The sequence below is a fragment of the Ischnura elegans genome, chromosome 9, assembly GCF_921293095.1.
Source record: "Ischnura elegans chromosome 9, ioIscEleg1.1, whole genome shotgun sequence".
In the NCBI taxonomy this organism is placed as follows: domain Eukaryota; kingdom Metazoa; phylum Arthropoda; class Insecta; order Odonata; family Coenagrionidae; genus Ischnura; species Ischnura elegans.
Genome location: NC_060254.1, coordinates 64,739,036 through 64,761,382, shown reverse-complemented (window position 1 = coordinate 64,761,382; position 22,347 = coordinate 64,739,036).

Sequence of the window (22,347 nt, the reverse complement as noted above, 5' to 3'; positions counted from 1 at the left end):
ACCTTTTGGACTATTTTATTAGGGATCCTCTGAAGAAGGTAGATGACCATCGGAGGACACGTATTTCCTGAGGATGAAAAGGTACTTATGACGGTCAGCATTGCCTTCACGTGACGGTGGGGGTAACTTCATATACATTTTTTGATTCAGAGGGGTAAGCACTAAGTTCTTTTCAGGGCATGACATGAAATAAGTTTAGTCGCCAATTAACACGCTATTCAGATCAGAGAGGATATCAAACTTGCTTTGTTCTTTAAGAATGTTCTCCACAGTTTTAAACCAGCCTCTGATATATATAGGATATCGCTCACGCATGCACTTGCATCAGTTCTTCTCCTTCAAATGAACGGTAAGAAATTTCAGAGTATCTGCGTAAAAAGCCATGGTACCACTTATTATCGGGAGTATTGACCTTAAAAAGATTTCCGTGATTATTTTCCTCGAATTCTTTGACATTATCCCTTATCAATTGTTTTGCTTGGAATTCTTTGAAATTATTAATTTGACTATATCCAATTATTGGCACCCATTTTTCTAGTTATTGGCACCCATGCCAAGTACTGGTTGCACTCATTTCTATGAGCCAAAATATAAAATACACATTTATACTAGCAATACAATGCATTTGGCGAACAAAATAACTATATAACTGTAGTTGATGAAATTTCCAATACTTGGCACCCAGTGCCAATCACTGGAATATAACAATATTTACATACCAGTGATTGGCACCCCATAAAAATCAATTTTAATTACGATAACAGGCTCTAAGTAAAAAACATCCTCATTGAGCTATTACTATCACTACAAATATCTAAGTTTCATACTATTTAATGGTTTGATATTGATAAAAAACGCATCCAAATGAAGTAACATTCTTAATTTTCCGCTAAGAAAACCTCCAATTTCTCCAAAGAAAATGCAGCACTTGGTTATATGGTCCGCAGTCACTTCTCAAATGGTGTAAGGTGGACGGAACCGCTAATACATATTTAGTAAACTTCTTTGATTCTAAATACAGAAGCATCAAAAATCCAATGCATCTCTGTCTCTTAATATCACACAGTTAATTAAAGAGTGCCAACAACTGGGGGGGTGCCAACAATAGGGCGTTCTACCCTAAGCTAAGGGCATAAATATGCGGTTTCGATCCAAATCAATATTATTTAAAGTAAATTAGAGTGTATTGTACGTATTTCTCAATATTTACGTCAGCACTAGTAATATCAACAGAGCCAATAGCACACTGAGTGTAATTTATGCTCCCATTAAGAAAAAATATTCTTTAAAAAATCTCAACGTGGAGTTAGAAGGAATCTTGCTTACGCTTTTATTACCCAAGTTCATTCGCGATGCTGAAGTGGCCTGCATTCATTTAAAACATATCCTTAATCAAGAGGCACGTATTTAATGTGAGATTAGTATCCTCTGAAGTAGGCCCTCAGAATTTTTCAAATATTTTATTAGGGAATTCCTCTAGAATACTCGTCTAAAGTAAATATTCATAAATTATGATTATCTGTTTAAACTTTGAAATATTCACTATACATATACGTTTTCTGATATAAACAATATTTTTAAACTCAGTAGACCTTTGCTCTCAACTTATCCTAGTAGGAAGATTCTTAAAATTCTATATTCCTTTCTTTGATTTTAGTGGCATGAATACTTCCTCTCGGCTTTTGAAAACTTCATTTATTTCTACATATGTGTGATTTTTCCCATGTGTATGTAGCCTAATATAAATCCGTAAGAATTTTTACAAAACGTATAAGTAATTTCATGAATTTAGATTTGGGTATGCATATTGAAAAATGCTAGGGAGTGAAAGGGTAGGAAACTTATTTTCTGTGGAACGCCTTTTACAAGTATCTCACCCAAACCAGTATGCATTGTCAAAGCATGAAAGATAACAGGGCACAAATAGGGAAAATATCTCCACCTTGAGTTAAATCGTGTTTATTTGCGGCTCTCCCTCCTTTCACTACCCTCAGGAATTCTCAGTCTTCGTCAACAATAGCTTTACCCCTTGCAAATTACCTCTCCCCAAGACCGACAGTTATTTTTGTCCTTACAGCACACCGACTTAACTACATCAGTCTCGTTATCCTACCTAGCATATACTTTCGTATTTTACTAAGCCTCTAGCGCTACTGGAGGGTATTTTCTTCGCTTCGTGATAAAGAAACATTTCTTCTTCCATCGAACCTTTAGTCACTCGTATTTCTTGCCTCCTATTCCTCTTCATACATCTTTTTTCTTTCCCGCCATTTCCCACGGTATCCTTCTTTACCTCAGGGAGGGAGTGGACACGATACTGACTTTTTTTCTCGCGTGTTAAGCACGAAAGCGAAGTTCGGTCTCTTATTTAGTCATATATTAGAATTCATGGATTGAATGCATGTGAGGCGTGGTAGCAGGCTGGCTGACAACTCCTTCTCGAGGCGTGGTAAAACTTATTTAAAAAATCGATACATTTATCCTCTCAACTTAAGGGTTAGGAGGATATTTGAATTTATATCCCAATTTATAATCAATTTTTTAAGTCAAAATTCTAAATCTCATAGAATTTGATAAAAATTAATCCATTGAAAAAATTATGCGATTTTTTAGTAGATTGAGTCTTTAGCTGCTATATTAAAATAGTATATATTTTGCTCTAAGTATGGAGCAGTTAGCTAGTTGTATAAACTAAGTTACGCCCTGACTGAACTCGCAGCTTGCGGTATGGCTACCCTGATTAAATAAGACTAATCCTTAGAGTATTTTTGCTTATGAATTAAATTGAAGTTCTTTTGATAAGACGAAAACAGCCTTTTCTGTAAACTTTAATGAAAAAATTTAATATTCTTTGTTTTTTCTATTAGAAATAACCTGATTTTCATGAGGAATTGGGGAGTCATTTTTTAGTTAATGTATTTTGTAGTTATTTACAGTTTGAATAATTTTACCATAGCGAAATTTTGCAATTTTTTCCAACAAACTACGTTAGATAGAATTAATATTCATTATCCATGTAAGAAAAATAAACGCAGAGGATCTACATGGACGTGGAAAAACATTATCAAGGGCAAACCGTACCTCTTTGCTCTCCCACCTTTCAAGGGTACTAAGCCACATTTCTTAAGTGCCGCTGATGTTGTAAATCTCTCTTCTTATTACGTACGTATTAATCAATTACCTTTCTTTAAAAAAAAATGTCCCCCATCATGCGTTTTGGACTTGATTCGCTTCTCCACCATTGGAAAATATTATCATCCTAGCCTTATCCTTTAATCTCTTTATCCTATTTTAATCTCTATTCATATATGTTTTTTGAATAATTTTTTGTATCTGAAAATTTATTTTCATAAAAAAATTATGAGATGTCATTGATGATACCATTTTGCAACTATCATTCTGATAGCTTCTCAAATAATACACAATTTTGGCATGTGTTATTCCATTTTCGAATATCTTATCACTTAATGTCACATTTTTCAGAAATTGCTCATTCATTCGTTATTTTCCATTCCATTAGCATTGAAAAAGGATAAGCTAATTACATGTTTAAACATATTGAAATAAACAATGTTGTTGTTGTTCTTTTATTCTCGCCTTTAAAGCAAAGCGTTGGTTAATTGATAAATTGCTCCGCATAAATGAATATCTAATTTATCAATAGCTCTTTAATTACCTTATGTCATCCCAATGAGCAATCACAATTGGGGTCCCTGGTTCATATCCCGAGTGGAGCCTTCGCACACACAAAATCAAAATTCTCGAAGTGCGAGGGGCCCAGGGAAAGTAACTGCCCACCCCGAATTTGTGAAGTTATGGATCGTTCAATACTGTCAACCAAGATGAAAATGGATAGCAATCGAAGCATGGTAGAGTAGAGAAGCTCCTCAAATCTTCTATACATATTTAAAACAGGGATGTATGTTTGTCTGTCTGCTATGCGTTTCCATGCGGCTACACGAATTGCGTCCAAATTCAGTGCATAGTTGCATCCGATGCTATAGATCCTCATAGGGCTACGGTCGTTTCCAATGTCCTTTGCGTCATTTTTCAATGACCGTTTTCCATAACCTTAATCCTTTCCATCAATTTGCCTTACTTGCATCCATTAGTCCGTGTTTTTCATCGTCATTTGCCCACATCCCAGCAGTCCACGCTTCCATTTACTTTCCCCTTGGGGCAAAGAAAACTTAGGCTACAATTCAATGCGGTCCGCTTATTACGCCTTGCATATCGAGTGACTCGAAACTGCGTCTAAGCACGCTCAATATGTATTTCAACGTCGAGAACACCGGGTAAGATCGCGCTGTGTTTATGTGTTCTGTCGCTTGATGAATGGTAATGGAACCAAAGTGTTGACACGTTGCGTGCGTCGTCCGCGAGACAGTTAATTTAAAATTCGGTTCCGGACTGGGAACCTATTTCCCTTGACACGGCACTTCGGGTCAGTAACGTATATTTTCGAGGGTTGAATGAAATTTCAGTCGGATGGGGAAGAGAATCAACCATGCGTGACTTCATGACCGACAGTACCCACCAATAGACGTCTGTGTTTTGTATAAGTGCCGACAGTACTACTGTATATTTGACTAACCAACTCCTTTAGAATACTACATTTTTGTGTTTTTGCCGCGTTGTTTGTCATATGTTGACAACAGTTTTGCCATTCCACCAGGTGTCTTTAGGGAATTCAATATCCTGGCATCTACTACAAATACAATTTCTTATAAAAATAGTCGATAATATTAATATATAGGCAAAATACTGTTATCAATAAGGTGGATAACCTTAAAATATAAAAATAAAATAAGTATTTTTCTAAAATGGGCTCCAACACTAAAACATGCATGTAACAACAAAAAAAATTAAATGTAAACTAGCAAAAAGTAAAATGTAACTAGAAAAATTACAACAAAATCTTAATACAAATACATCACCGTAGTACCTCTATTTAAAAATCAATAGCTTCCATTAATTTCCAGTTCCCACAGTTTTACTTGTATTTAATTTATCCCTAAAAATATTCTATCTGCTTTAAAAGCCTCCCCAACTTCATCCACACTTTCCTGTTTCATTATGAATTTTTAAAAACAGCGAATGCTCCCTTGGGGGTGTTTTAGCATTTGTTAGTTGGTAGCATGAGCTGCTGAAGGAAGTTAGAAAGATGAGCGTGTAGCTGGAAGTTGCCGATGAAAGAGGAAAAATATCAAAAGGAAAAAATTACGCCGTAAGCTACGTAAACTTGTTTGTAGTACGGTTATTTCACTTGCGAATATTCATTAAGCACCGTTCACTAGTTAGTACTGTATAGATTAGTCCTTTTTTCACAATTTTTTCCAACAATATTTCTTATCCAGTAGTACTGACCCTGAGCTTCTCAGAAAAGGATCTTTATGCAAAGAATGGGCATTAATTTGTCCCTGATAATTTCTTTTACATAATGTTGTTAAATTGTGTTTTATGCATGGAGCTCCGAATTCGTTTCCATCTTTGATTTGAAGTACCGATCACTGAAAAATGATGAATCACTCCTCTTGAGCAAATTTGCTGGTGGTGTAGCTTCCCTTACCGTGAAATATTGAAATCATTGAAAGCCATATAAGCGTACTCGTGTGATTTTCGACATGTATTTGAAAGACCGTTGATTGAGGAGAACATTTTATTGAAAGGGAAAAAAGATTCATTTATCACGATAAGTTACCTTGTTTAAACTCCACATGCAAATTTACACTATTTTGGCGATAGATTAATCACTAATATTCCACTCATGAGAATATGAAAGGTTTAATTTAAAGAAGTTTTGATCTATTATATGAATTGTAATTTCTCACTTTTTTAAAACAATTTTATGAGACGAGTTATTTCGATACACAATATCAGTTTTGCAAGACATGTATGTGTATCGAAGTAATACTTTTCCTTATGTATTAACCTCAGAAGGTTTTGGCCTAACCTGCAACTCCTCACTATCTCTAGCTATCTTCCATTCACATCTGCTCGCATTTTTCATATATCGTTTCTAACCTGGTTTTCCAGCGTAGTCGTGGTCGTCCCTAAATCCCCTTACCTTTGGTGAGACACCTGACTCGACCCTAGTTATAGCTTTTTCTCCTCTTTTCCACACACGGCCAGCCCACCAAAGTCTTCTGCTTTTGATTTCTGCCTTTGCATCTGGGTCCTTGCTCAGCTCCTTCATCTCGTTGTTGGTTCTGATTTTCCGCATAATGTCTTCGTTTCTCGAACGATTGATGCATTTTAAAAAGTTATTTTGGAAAGCTATTATATTTTTTCTCTTTATTTAGACATTTCCGATATTTATGACCCAAATAAGACCTGTAGATGCCACAAGATTCAGTGAATCAAAACAAGTCGTCTCATAAAATCGTTTTTAAAATAGTTGAGAATTGAAAAACGGTATGGTATGGTATTAGGAGGGGGGAAAGGACTGCGAAGGTCATTTGCGTCATGAAGGAAGGGTTTAGAAGGAAGGGAGGAGAGGAACACGGCGTCGGCATTAGTCTGATCTTAACACAAGGCACTGTGAGGATCATGGCTTAACTTCTCACCCGACGGAAGGAGTGTTGCGCTTGAACTGTCCTCCATACATCATTCAAGCAGAGATGAGGAAGTCTCCAATACCCTAGCCACCACAGCAGCCCGATCTCCCCGTTTTTCTTAGTAGGAAAATAGATGTATCTTGAAATACTATTTTGGAAAACTATCAGTTTTTTGTCTAACTACCTAAGCTATCAGTCACCATACGCATTTCTCTCCCATATTTATGAACCAAACAAGACCACTGAATGTCACAGGACCCAATGGATTAAAACGAGTTATCTCATTAAACTGTTTACAAACTAGGGGAGAGTTGTAATTAGTTCAACAAAGCACGATGGAATAGTTCCACCGCATCCACCTCAGTACTTTTTAGCTGCTAAAGTAGTCCCTTATGCGGGCGGATTCAAAATGGAGCAAAGAATACCAACCCATACGAAGGAAGTTTACACGGTAAAAATGAAACAGTTTAGGGAAAGATGAGGAAAGAAGATAATATCTTTTGGAGGCCAAGCCAAACAAAAAGAGGGTCGGGAGAGGCGAGGAAAAGGAGGTGGGGAGGATAAACAGCGTCCTTGAGGAGAGGTGAAAGACGCGATAGGGAAGCTGGAGGCGGTAGCTGGGTCGCTGTAAATGGAGAACAGTGGAGGAAATTAAGGAAGAAAGGAGGCCGAATAAGTAAAGATAACACATTTCGGGGACAGAAACGCCCAGATTAAACTCCGTTACGGAAAACAGCGGGCGTAGCAAGACAAAAGAGAGGAAGAAAAGGATTTTTTTTCTTTTCGGTAAAAGATCTGTTTTTAAGTTCAACTTGGGGCATGCATCTGCATTTTTCATATCTAGACGGTAGAAAGAAAACCATACTCACTGTTAATAAATTCGGGTGTTTTCTTCATCAATCTGCGTATGATGTTGAATTTAACCATATTAGTTTGTAAACACATGTTCTTGGTTAGTTAACTTTCACTTATATCACTACTTTTTCGTAATAAAGGAATGGTATGAGTCAAATGTTTTTGTAAAAACGAAGTGGTATCAGTAATAGTTAAATAAACAAGATACCTTACAGTGGATTACCACGTAGTAGAGAATGAGCTGTTGAATTTTCTTTGCAAAAGATATTTTCGGGACAGTTTCACGCTGGTAAAAATGCAATACTTTAATATCCAAACGGATAAATTGATGGTAATCCAGCACTTAATAAATATTTTTGCACAGCTCTGAATGTTTTGTAAATACAATTGTATATCAAAGGGTACTTGTAATTTAATCGAGGTACACAAAAAACTCAGAAATCATAAGAAAGTAGACCACTTACTCTGGTATTCGGCATTCACCATCGTTGAAGTTAATTTGAAACAAATTTTTACATTTTACGTTTAATTGGCTACGGCCATAATTCCTACTATTTTCCAATTCTACATTTAAATCTACTTAATACCCTGTCTAGAATGGCATGTGGCAGGGGGTGTTTGGACACCAGCCGTTTACACATAAAAACAAATGCTTAAACTAAATACGAATTTCATTTATTGAAGCCCTTTATTGTTCGGGGGAAAGATGAATTCCCATATCTATCTGTACGACAAAATACCTCACAATTTATCGCTTCTGATGGACTTGGAAATTTAGTGTGGCTCTGATATGATGTTCTCCAGGTCGCTCTTAAAGGTAGGTAACTATTCTCAATTGCTCAAGCAATCTAAGCCTATAATAAAATCACAGTTTATTGCACGTACCGTGATTAACATTTAGTAATTTCCCTATCACTTTTCTCATTCAATGCTGTTTCCTTGGTCACTTAATTATTCATTCTCTCCCAACTGATCACATCCCATTCTCTCACTTTAAGGATCGCCCGAAAGGACTGACTTGGGCTCGTAAACACTGACTCTTGTGTCCTCCAGGGTCCCCAAATGGAGAAATACTACAGTCTTTTTACGAGCAGTTAATCCTCATTAACCCTCTGTTTTTTACAAAGGTCCCTCATCTAACCTTCCCTTGATATTCCTCGTTAATGGGCTGGAACGTTCACCCAAGATAATTGTTTATCGACCCTTCCAAGAAATTTAAGTGCGCGCTTGTCATACAGGCTACGACACAAGGAATGGCTGCTTGAGAAAACAATCGTTTCTTCCTCAACTTTTTCTTGCTTTTCATTGATTTTTTTTCCCAAATATCATGCTAAATACAAGAAAACGCACAATTTATGTTTTATAAACAGCTACTGAAAAAATTATTCATTTCATAAAGTTCAGAATAAAGGAATCATAATGTGCGAATGGCTACCATTTTTCAGTTGATACGGTGAAAATATATTAGTTTTTTTTTTTTATTCTCTGACTCCATCAAAATATAAGTTAATTTTGAATGCAATCATATCGCTAAGGTACACTGATAAACGTTTATGGTACTTGGAGAATTTTATCTTTCAGTATTTTTTACTTGGAACTATAACGAAATTTAATCAAGCTGACAATTTTGTGTCATTTTCTGCATTCTGGGTCTATACGGCTGGCTAGCTTATAGGGTAAATTTATGGTTTACTTAATATACATATTTTACCATGAATAACGGTATGTTGCCCGAGCAGTACACAACTCATTTTCTCCATTTATGAAAATGTGTAGTAACTTTGAGGTTTTAGATCCTTTTTGAAAGCTTAATTATTGCAACACCTGAACTGAATACAGATTTATTTTTAGTTCAATATTGCACCACTTCAATGAGTTATATGGTGACTTCAGAACCATGCAGGCATTTTATGCTTATTGCTCTATGATAGGATATATTAAAGCTATTATAATTGTGCATATACTTATATTTTCTCCTTTATTAAGAACTTTTGGCAAATAAACCAATAAAGTAGTCTTCAAGAAAAAAGATACGGCCGATAGATTTTAACATAATGTTAATATTTCTAAAAAATTAAATGTGATTTTTAAGAAATCAGTGGCTCAAGCTCTAATAATATGATTCTATTAGATATTTCATACATTTAACCCACAACTCATTGTTGCTTCTTCGCAACATCAAAAATATATAAATTTTCAGCTTTATTCAGGAAAAATTTACACAAATCGTTCGTATATACTGCAAAGTTCAATGGCAAAATTTGTAACTGCCACAATAATTATGATTGAATAGAAAATTTTCACATTTAAAAAATGAATAATCTTGAAATTTAATTTCTCTCAGAAGCAGCTCTGGGTAAGAAAAGGTAAACCCTAAAATATTCCCTGGTTTAAAGTGTTATTAACTCATAACTAGATAGGGAACACCTGCCCATGAGCCTCGGAGGAACTGGAATGCGATCGTTTAACGCAATGATTTATTGACATGAAGATGTGCGAGCGCAACCCTATCGAGGAATCGCATGCATTCTTAAAAAACTGAATGCGCGGGAGATATTGAGCCGGAGAATGCGGCTAAATAATTTACGGTTTGGCGAGAGGGGTTGATAGCGGCAGTCGAAAAACGGATGGGAAACGGCTTAAGGAGTACGTTGTAAATCAGGTGAGATTCCCACCTCCAAATCCTTGAACGGCGTGTTAAACTTTTACTTAAGATCCCTTACCCGAGGTCGTTGTCAACTTAATTTTTAACAAAGGGAAAGGCGATAGCAGCAAGATAGGGAGAAAAAAAGGCAGGTTCTGATGTTTGCGATAGAAATGGTCTTTTTTGAAATTGGAGAGGAGAAAAAATATTTATTTGATGTGGATGCATACAGGCTGGTGGCGAAGTATTACTATTTTCTATCCAATATTTCTATCCTATCAGCATATCTGAGCAGGCACGATATTCAGTTATCGTAGTGAAAGTTTTATCAAATATCCTGTTCTCTGATTTTAGTGTTCGAATTTTTTTTTTAAATACAAGTGCAAGTTTGAAAGGAGCCATAAGTAGTAGAGATGGACTGAAGTGCCAAGACGAACTGTTCAATGTAATGAACCGGTTAGAAAATGAACAGTTCTCTAAAACTCCCGGTCCACTTTTCATGACTGCACTGCAGACGTGCAGCGTATTTGGTCAATCAGGTATGCTCACCAAGAGGTATTTTGAACTGCAGCTTACTCCAAATATAGTTATCCATTCCTCTCTCTTATCTGACTCTCTCTATACTGACCTCTTCATATTTAGGTATTTATTTTCTTTTACACCATTTATTAACTGACCTATGTAGCTCATTTGATCTTGTCCTTCTTCCTTTCCACTTTTCCTTCTATGATTGATTTTATCACGCCGCCATGCCTCATAATATGGTAAACTGAGCTATTCTATCTTCGCCTCAAAGTTTTAAGAAGAATTCTCTTTTCTTCTACTCTTCTCAGCACTTCCTCATTACTTACTCGGTTGATCCATTTTATCTTCATCATTCTTCGGTAGCATCACATTTCGAATGCTTCCACCAATAATAATTCCTCTGTTTTCCAGTCCAAGCCTCGCTCCCATAAAGAAACATGGTCCATGTGTAGTGTCTGATTAATTGTTTCTTTTTCTGGGTTCAACTAAGCATTTATAAGTTCATTATTGTTCTTTGGAAATTAGATTTACTATACATATCCGTTCGGCCAAATGTCTCTCATAATTTATTGTTTCTGGGCGACCTAGAAAAATTGTGAGCTTCAAAAATGATACCATCCGCGTCGCCCTGAAAAAATATTATCTACATCTACATAATACCCCGAAAGCCGCCTAAAAGGCGTGTGGCAGGGGGTGTTAGGACACCAGCCGTTTACAGCTAAAAAAAAATGAAGTGCTCTAACGAAGTTGGGACTATCGTTTATTAAAGTCCTTTATGGTTCGGGGGAAAAACGAATTCCCATATCTATCCGTTCGGCAAAACATCTCTCTTAATTTATCGCTTCTATCGAACCTGGAAATATAGTGTGGCTCTAATATTATGATGCGGTGAAGGTGGTGGGTGCATGAAGGGGGTGAGATGCCAGCTGCACCAGGGTTTAGATGAAGTTAGGGTGTCACGGCTGGGCTTCTCAACTGCGCTTCCCTCCTCTACGCGCCACTAACCAGGAATATTGGCAGTAGCCTTGCCCGCATCCCATTCCGCCTCCACTCTCGGCTTCAGGGAGTCAGTAAGTAGACCGTGGGGGATTGGTGGTTTTAAACTGCGGAAGCGGCCGGGTGCAAGACGAAGAGTAATGGAGAACACCCTCTTCCATGATGGGCGAATGAGCAAGGGGAGACGGTACTTGAGGGTGCATGGCATGAGAAAAGGGAAATTAGAGGAATATGCTTGGAGATATCATCTCATATGCGGTGACGGAAAACCGATTTCAATTGAGTGGGTGGGAAGCTAAGGGGTACAAGTTATTTCTTTTTTTATACGGAGTTAGGTACAGAAAAAATCTATAGAAAACAAACGAGATCAAATGTATGTTTAGCACAATCTACCTATTCGATCGATAGATTTTTCTTCCTCATCGGAAAATCCACTAGGATTGGTAGAATATTATTTGCGTTTCGCTTGGTTTCGCTGTTAGTAGGGCCCGCCCGCCTTTGTGACGGTGCGGGATTCCTCGTCCCTTCTCTTCCTTCCCTATCCCCTCCACGGAGGCGTCGTCGGGCTCTCATCGCGGCGGCGCCTCCTTCCTTGTTCTTTCCCGTCCTTCCCCTTCTGGGTGCAGAGGAGGAAAGCTAGCGCTTACTGTCCCTGCCCCAGGAGTGTATCCCCGCGAGCCCGCCCTATGGTATCGTTTCCACTGTATGTTTAGTACATTTGATTTTCAACTCGATGTCAGCACACAACAGAGACTCACACGTGTCCCTTGGCAACCAAGTTTTTGTGTATTACTTCTAGCAATTAACTTTACCTGACTCTGTCGAGAAAAAAAATCGCTCTTACTCCTTGGCATCCTCAATTAAAATACTAAATCCACTTTTCAATGACAAATATCGAGGAAATCGAGGGCGAGACTATATCTTCAAGTTTAGATCTAAAATCGATTTTTCAAGTTCTTTTTTGACCAATAAGTTTTATCTCAGCAGCATCGCCACTGGCCTACATAAATGTCATCCATCTAGTGTGAAAGACCTAAGAAAGACTCTAAGGCCGGTAAAATTGGAAAACATGCCCTCAATCATAAAGAAACCATTTCGTTAAAGTGAACTTCCTTAAAAATGTTGTGGAGCTGGATGGATCCACTAATGGAAATTGTGTATATTTTTCAATTTTTACTGCTAATAATGCACGTATTTATTCTATAATATGTATATATTTTGGGATTTTATTATGCATTTCAAATGTGTACATTTAGTGTTTAGTAAATGAATAATAAACATATTTTTGTACAAACTGTATTTTTTTAAAGGAAGCGTCGATTCTTTCGAAAAATCGATATTTCGGGTCCAATTTCGACTTTTATTGAAAAGTCGAGCTTTTTAAATATAAATCGAAAAAGATAGAGATGGAGAGATGCATCAAACCAATATTAGGTTTTTTGATTAATGACAATGATGATAAATTAATTGCTAGAAATATCGATTTTGATCATTATTTTTCCACAATAAGCAACATTCCGCCCGATTTAAAGATGCTCTCTACCTCTGCCTAGAGAGCCACTGCAAGGCATCACGAGTTTCTATAGCGTTACTTAACCCTAATCATGATGCACCTTTATTGGCCGCTGATTTTCTCATTAAGAGCCTTGGTTTTTCATTTACTTTTCTTCGCAATGATTTTAATAAAAGTTCTTTCTAACGTGTTGGGTTTCTTTATTGGTACAGATGCATATGGTTAAGATATGCATATTGCAATCAAAATTTCAATACACCTAAATAGAAGAAATATTATAAGTTGATTATCATATTCCTCAGTGTCTTATTTAAATAATTCATGCAAAATGCAGCTCCAAACGCTAGTTTTTCTCAAATCTCTTTATTTTATTCGAGATATATTTTTCTTCTTTGCCTCCCTACTTCTACTCTCCCCTATTTTTCATCCTCAGCAACCCCCTATGCCCTTCTATCAAAATCTCCCAAACAGCATGAAATATCGGTACTCATGAAACATCAACAGTATTTAAATTTCAAACGTTACGAAACCCATATAAACACAAAAATGTCTGTGGGGTCATTTTGGAAGAATAGTTCAAGGTAGAATACTTAATAAATAATGTCACAGCCAACGCCACATATTTCACTCATTACAATGCTGGGTATAAGAGAGCGCGACTTTACGGTGACAGATGATGTATTGATGAGACTTGAATTGAGAGGGCAATAATTGAAGCAATGCTAATGCATATGAGCCCTACGTCAATTCACCGGCGGTAAATTCATGCTTGGAGCCTCGACGCCTCTCTAAAATTTATTACAACTCCGATTCTCCTAATACAGTCCTCGCCAAAGCTTACGTCTTCAAATGCACAGACCAGAGGCAATGGGATATGTGCGTTGCTATAGATTGAGGGAGTTGTTTTGGAGGAAAGACGTTTGAATACTATCCGCAGCGTTTTGTTGATAGGCAATACCTGATATGGGCAAAGATGTGGATTTTAGATACAGTACAGTAAAACCCGCTTATAGTGATGGCGCATGTAACGAAATCCCGCCTACAATGAGGTGAATTCCGGATCCCCTGGGATTTCCTATTATCGCCAATATCAATTTTAAATTTTTAGTCAATTATTTAACATTACCATAAGGTCATACTCCATTACGTTTGAAATAGAATTAGCATTGCAATTAATTAGGAGTGAGAACTATTTCCATACTCTCTGTGGGACGATGGATAGTTGTTACGGATGTATTGCTAAAAATAAACACGATTTACGGCATATTAGCCGGAAATTCTGTGATGTATTGGCAAATCCTTTGTTATAGATATAACGAAATGCCGTTTACAGCAAAATAGAACTATGGTCCCGTGATAATCGCAAAAAGTGAGTTTTAAAGCATATAAATTTTTCAACGTCGTTTGTTAAGCTGGTTAAATACAAAATTTCATTAGAGAGCCACCCGACTGTCATAATCTTGCTCCACGAGCACTGAGACTACGCTGTACCAACCTATATGGTAGGAAGAGCAGTATCACTGTAGAAATCTCCCGAAAGTAGGTTTAGCACCAGTGTACACAGTCTCTGGACTAAGTTTTGGTAGAGTAGCTATACCAACAAGTCTCACTAGAGTCAAATCTCTCTCCAGTGAAGTCTCACAAGCTTCAGAACTCTAACTATATTTTGCTCTACAATGTAAACGTACTTTAAAGAAAAAATTGCCAGTTTTTACATTTAACCGATAATTATGTGTGGGTTATGGAAGAGAGTTGTGGTCCCTTCCCCCTTGATTGTATAGTTGCTGGACTTTTTCAATCTCCTCTCCCATTTGACCTTTTATGCCCATTGTGCCAACTACAACCTGACCCTCACTGCCACTTGTCAGTCATCTCTACCACCCCCCGACATCAGGCAAGAGAACCGCTGTTAAGGAATGAATGGCCACCAATCCAGGCTTAGTCCTTTCCCAGCTACGGTCATCTCACGGGAGCTTGTGTGTCAATATGGCTGGGCCTTAATCCATCTCTTTGTGAGGGAGTTGAGGGGTAAAGGAAAAGATCGGGAAGGAGAGTTGCAAATTGCAGGAAAAAATGTCTGTAAATAACCTCGCAGAGTAGAAATGGCATTCGGTTTTCCACTGAACAACCCAAACTAGAAATTAGTTATGACATGAATCTAGCGGTTTTCTGTACCAGTCAATGCGACTATTTCTCAGGAATCCTGGAAAGAAAGCGATATATCTATTCCAAACCTACGTTAAATATTGAGAAAATTCCTGGTCAAAGTACCATCCTATACACAGTTCTATTTGGTCAATGTGATTTCATTGCATTGTATTCGTCTACTTACGCAAAGAAAACCGTGCCTTATGAACAATTTTATACTCCCGCTTTCAGCTATAAATCTACTAGGTACAATAAGATAAGAATGTGAGTCAGGATTTTCTTGGTAATTAATATTTCCATTGTAATATAGGTGATATACTACAATAAAGACTACGAACAATAACTATTACCTCCTGCCATAGGTCATTTCCTTGTCACCGAAAAGATTTTTTTAAGAATAGGTTGAAGAGGACCACACCGCGCGTACCATTAAAAAGAGGAAGAAAACTCGATGAAGTGAATCTCCATGAACGTTCCGAGAACGATGACTAATAAATATCGCATTTCCCAAAATGCGTTCCGATCGATAGAACCAACACCTGGCGCTGGTAATGAAATAAGGATAAATCCGGAGACTTTTCAATTTTTTTTTTAAACATTTATTAAATTAATCCGGTCAAATTTCGCTGCCACAAACCTTACATCCTTTTTTCATACTGGGAAAAATAAAAAAAACTCAATATCAACCTCATTCCGATGAGGCAATGAACGACGCGAGCAAATATGTGGCGAGATACATCTCGATCGCGGTTTCACTTGGGTGCACGAAATCCCTCTACTTATTAACTTCACCCGAAAATGTATTTTTTTAATTAATATTGAAACTCGAGAGTCAACCACAAATAAATGTATATGATCGCTAAAAATATTCACACAAAGAGGGAAGCAGAGATACTGAGTTTGGGTTTTCTGTAAGTGCGTGAATCACAAGGTTGAGCAAGGCTGCAATTATATGTCCACTTGAGTGAAGAATAGGGTAATAGACGGCTATGAACTTAACGTGAGCTAGATTTGGGAGAGGATAATGGTAAAAAGAACCATTTTAATCTCATAAGGAGAAATTAAACTGTGAATATTCGACAACGCATGGACATTTAATTTTATATGCTGCTATTGCAATATAGACTACCAAGGCCGGATCCAGAATTTATTCTGGATTGAAAATAAAAAGATGCAGTTTGAACAAGCGCCTGACAGGCAAACAGTCTTTCTATACTAAAGACAAAAATCAATCTACAAAAATTACTATGCGAAATATTCTCTTTATTGTAATATAACAGTTATTAATATGAAAGCAAATTATTTAGGCTCCGCAATATACAAAAGAAAACGAAATTAGTGATAACCACACTAAAACTCTTGCCTATTCTGTAAGCATCTTGAGGGGGGGGGGGCACAAACCCCCGTGTCAACCCCTCAAATCCAACTATGTGGACTACCGTAATTTTGCATGAAATAATTTCGCGGTATTTAGAGGAATTTCCTAAGCTAAAATTGCCAATTCATTCTGCTAAAGTTATTTTCTATCCATATTTCTTCAGCATTTCCTCATTCATCTCTCTTAATTTTATACTGGAAAGTAAGATAAAAATCAATTTTAAATACAAACTAAGCAATGGAAGCATACGAATTTCCGAAAATATGTATCGCAAAATCCATTCAAAATTATCCATTTTGCTTAGTGTTTGTGACATGTTTTCGCTTGTGGCTAAAAATAGAATCCCTAATTTGAAATCGCGTTTTGAAGATGAATTTTGTGTCAAATCGAGTTTTTAAACGTTCTTTTTGTAGACAATTTTCATAGAAACTAATCAGGAAGGAATCTGCGGAAATAAAATTTATGAGTAATGTATATTTTCGATTGCCCTGCCTATAACCACGTAATGAAATTTAAAATTTTTTTTGCATCGCTGGTGATGCTTAAAAGAAAAAGGTGTTACGATAATTCTCTGGTGGAAATTTACGGAATACGGGTAAAATTATTTTTACTTTAACATGATGTGTAATAAATTTGAAAAAATATATTCAGTTGGAATATACCGAGTAAAGTTGTCTGCAGGGCCAATGTAATCAACCTAAGAGACAAAATATATCGATTGTCCAATCAATTAGCCACGACAATAATTCTTTTATTCCATCATGACAAAAATGCGTGGACAATAAAATAACAAAGACAAAGTCGGGGACGCTTAAAAACCAATCTCAATTGGAGACGGAGTGAGATTCAACGAGAAGAGAAATTCAGCGACAGAGTGAAATATATTGCTCCCATCCGTCATTTCGACTAAACCGTTATTTACTTTGACGCCGGTTTTCTCTCAGCCATCTCGTCATTAGGCTTGGCAGCCAGGAAACACCACTCAAGTCCGACAAAACGTAAATAAACGCGGGATCGTTAAACGGGTGGAAGAGACCGACGGTCGTGCATGCAAGCTGTACACTTAAGGTTCCAATCACGCGCAGTTATAAAAAAAATGGAAATAAAAGAAGAACAAAGTCCATCAGAGTGGGTGGTCGTTTATTATTTTACCTTTTTCACTTCCATTACGCTCTTTTTATTTATTCTCTCACCATTCTCCCGCTGCGACGCGAACGATGTTGTGCAATTCCGTACGCGGACGGCGCGAAGCAGACCACTTTGTAAAATGCTGATGACGATGACGGAACCGAACGAAGGGGTTGGAGAGGTGAAGTGAGTTTGACAAGGGGATGTGCCATACAGCAGCAGAATTACGGATCGAGGGGAAGGGATGACATTTTTTTTGCGTGCAGATACGCCGACCGAGATGCAGTAAGCGTAAAACGGGTATGCAGATGGAGTGTGTGAGATGCAGTGCGGAGCAGAGGTGAAGTATGACCCACGATGTCGAGTTGTGTGCGGGAATGGTCGATGGGTTGGCAGTTTATTGCAGCGACCGGAGAAGAATAAAAAAAAGTGACATCCGAAATGCGAAGTTGGGATTTGGGAGAAAAAATCTCACCATCCATAGCACATGGGAACCCACTAATATTTGGAGTGGATTTTTCCCATTCCGGGTTTTGCCTCATCTGTTTTCCCGGCGTCGTCGCTGGGAATGCCTATTTCCGGAATAGATCTAGATTTTCAATTAAGGTTTGGATTAGATGCGGGCATAGTGCTGGTTTTTTTAAAATTACTGCCATTTCATCGTGGGCTTCAATTTATGCGTGTGGGTCACATTCGTACTATAGGCCGATGTATATTATTCCGCCTTTTTTTCGCATTGGCACTGGTAGGAAAGGGGTGGATTACACGTTTGTTTTTTTATTTATTTGAAAATAGTTATGGAATAAAACCTAGCACTCTTTGATTATAACTTTATAGCATACTTATCAAACATTTTGTGACTTACCTACTATGCTAAATCTTTCTTGGAGTCTTAGCCAATATTCCGTCTATTCTGGCCTACAATCTTTACCAAGGCTTTATAAAAAGCTAAGATTTGTTATTATATTTTTGGAAATTCATAATTTCCATGCACTGTCTTCTATTTCGCATGTCTTGATTGCGATTTTATTTGTGTAGTCAGTATGTCTGAAATTGTGGCGGTTGTTTTTTAATTCCTTTGAATTTCGGAAGTATCTTCCATCAAGTGTTGTTCGACTGAAACAGTGTTTTTTAAATATCAAAATTTTTCTTTGCTTCCTGCAAATTTATGTGAATGATTCATCCAAAGCATTAGTGCAGTGCTCATTATGAGGTAAGGTATCGTGTAGCAAAAATCTCCCAATTTATCTTGGATTAAAAGAATAATAATTTTTCGATTAACCACACGTATTCACAGTATCATATCCCTTCCTAGATTTTACTTTGACGCTTTTTCTTCCCACTTCTAGTACTAAAATAAAAAGAAGCTACCTAAATATTTTGATCAAGGGGTTAATATTTCCATATTAACAATATATTTAGCACGAAATTAAAGCTCATTCGGCTGTGAACCAAAATCTTATGTTATTTTTTTACGAATCATTTTACCCGCAAGGAATGATAAGATATTTGCTTTCATCTCGTTGATTAAAGAAAATTTTATCGTTGATACTATATCAAAACTGCGGTAGTTGAAAATTGAATCCACTCACAAAATAACTTGTTTTCCTCCAGTTTAAAAAAGTAATAGATTGTATCGTACCTACTATGAATTGCTCTCTTAGCAGCTGTCTGTCTCTTAAGGATATGAAATGGATCAGTGAGGTTATAAAAGTTTTGCGATGAAATAATTTTTTCTTTAATTATAATATAGAGTAAGTATGTATACTTAATCTATGATTATAATCTTCAGATCTATTATAGACATAGGCATTTGCTTTTAGATTGGGATGCATCCAGGTAGCATCTGGATGACATACTAAGAACCAACTAGAGTGCTTGGGAGGGATTGAATAAATCTAGCTACATTAAGTTCAGTCGCAATGACAAGAACAGTTATGTGGTTTTTCATGATTATTCATTGTATATTATCCTTTATTATACGTGAGTTATATGTTTTCTTTGAGATCGATAAATTACTTATCTATTAACTTTGTACCTCTTGTTGTTGGCTGCAAGGAACCAGGCGTCACAGAAAAAGAAGTAAACTCTCAGAAAAGTCACTAAAGCGTTTAAATTTCACTCGAACTCGCTAACGTGAAATACAGGAACTAGCTCTCATCATTAATGCACCATTGCGACTCCTAAAAAATTGTGTAGGTCTGGAATGAATATAAAATGAAAGGAATACAAGACAAGCTACGCACGCGACTACTGGGTGATTACGAGTACGAAAAGATCTGTATAACCACTCTGTCCGACAGAAAAAAAGTGTTTCCTCTTTGTCAATTCTATTTTGGTCTTAACTTTTAGCGGGATGAATAATTTGTAACGTCTACGTTATAAAATATATTTTCTCGACTTTGAGTTCACCGCCTAATCCACCGTGTGAAGGTCTATTATAATACCCTATTCGTTTGCATAAGCCACGCGGCTCATTCAAAAGATTAAGAATTCATCGATTGAGTGGCTGCATGACTACCATTCAAATAGTCCTATTTTGTCTTTTTTGGTGTCACATCACAGCGTCATAAACTCTAAAATCTTTAAATATTCAGAGACATAGTCAAAATATTAAAAAAATGCATCTGAGGTCAAACCGAGGTGAAATTTTAATACAAGCGGGCCTCGTCGGCAGTAGATCTTCGCTAACAAAACCGAAGTCCGAAGCGGGTACAAGTCCCGTCTGGATAGGTTGCCCCTATCTAGAGCATGGATATTCATGTACGTCCAATTGTTAAAAATGTAAGAGGCCATATATAAGAGGCCCCGATGTAAGAGTACAAAAGGGATAAACTAAGAAAGATATTTGCCCAAACGGATAGGTATGGGATTACGTTTTACCCATAAAGGACTTTAATAAATGCTAGTCGTAATTTTGTTTGAGCATTTGTTTTTACGTGTAAAATGCTGGTGTCTTAACACCCTCTGCAACACGCCCTTTTAAGGAGAATTGCGGGGTAGCACCTACTTAGATGTAAAAGTAGCAGTGGCGCTGACTCCATGGGGCCTGAGGGGGCCCGAGCCCCCCCAAAACTTCGTTACAGATGTGAGGAAAAAATTTGTCAGGCTTGTCGATTTTCCCCGGAATGTCCAGATATCGAGATTCAAGTGATCAGGGTTATAATGTTGATCATATGACTCTTCTAAAATGCTTAAAAAACTTAAAATTCACTACTTATAAAATTTACCCGGGCAAGGTACCCGGTTTGGGCCCCCCCAATATTTTTTGTAAGTCGGCACCCCTGAAAAGTAGCACTGTTTTCAGTGGTGTGGCAATAAATAAATAAAAGCAAGATTTGTTAAAGCAAAGCAAGCTAGTTAAAATCAAGTTTTTAAAAAGAAGGTATACTTAATGAACCCCTGAAAATTTCAAGTTCATGGCATAAGTTTTGAATTGAACAATACTTCCATCAAAAAAGGCAAATTCAGCGAGAAGTGCGCGTTCTCTTAAGGATAGCAAAAAACTGTTCAACCAAATTCATCCAGGAGGACCGCAATATCCATTCTCTTCCCTTTCCAGACTGCGGCTGCGTTGATCACCTCTCGCCATTTGATTGGCATTCATAACGCAACGTTACGCTTCTCTAATGCAAGTCAGCGGCGCGTGGAAAGTGACCCAACTTGCCCATTCGGGACGAAATCCACCGCGCGTCTCCAGTGCACTCCGGACGGCTGGGATTGTGATTAGCGTATTTGGCGTAGCGTCCCTCTAGGGACCTTGGTCACTGCCACTCTGGAGCGCGTTCACTTCGAAAGGGACCGTGACCATCGAGATGAGACCACTCAGACCAGAGGGAGAGAGAGAGAGATGGAAGGACGGCCCGAATCATTGCGAGAAACGCAGTTATGGAGATGTGCCGTGTGTCTCCCTCTTGCCTAAAACGCTAACCAACCAAATCACGGTACTAGGCGTCCAGGGACATGAGTGCGAGACTTGGATACGTGAAGCTAAGAGGAGACCGACAGTTTATTCATTTGTACGGCGCGGTATTTGGGGGAGGTTACTGACAGTTTGGATCAATTGCGCTACGAGGGAAGGGTATGTAAGGAAGAGTGGAGAGAAACCCGGTGTCGGTATTAGCGATTTGATCGATGGATTTTTCTTCCTCATTGGAAAATCCTCTAAAATCGCTGGCACATTAATGGCTTTGCCTGGTTCTGTTAATTAGTAGGGCCCTCTACGCTTTTATAGCGTTGGGAAGTTTTTCCCTCTCCCGTTCCTTCCGCACCTTTCCTTTCCCAGAGGCGTCGTCGGGCTCCTATCGCGGCGGCGCCTCTTTCCTTTTCCCTTCCTCTCCTCACCCTCCCCGGGTGATCTGGCGTATAAGCCACTGGCTTGGTTCCCGGCCCCGATGTGTGTATCCCTGAAGGGCTCCCCTTGAGCCCTCATTCTCTTTGTCGGTATTTGCCTGCTCTTAGCGAAAGGTGCCAAGGGGATCACAGCTTAACTTCCCATCCGACGGACGGAGTGTTAAGCTTGAAATTTTCTCCACACAGCATTCAAGCAGGGATAGGGGAGTCTCAGAATATTGTCTGCCACCACCGGGGTTTGAACGCGAGC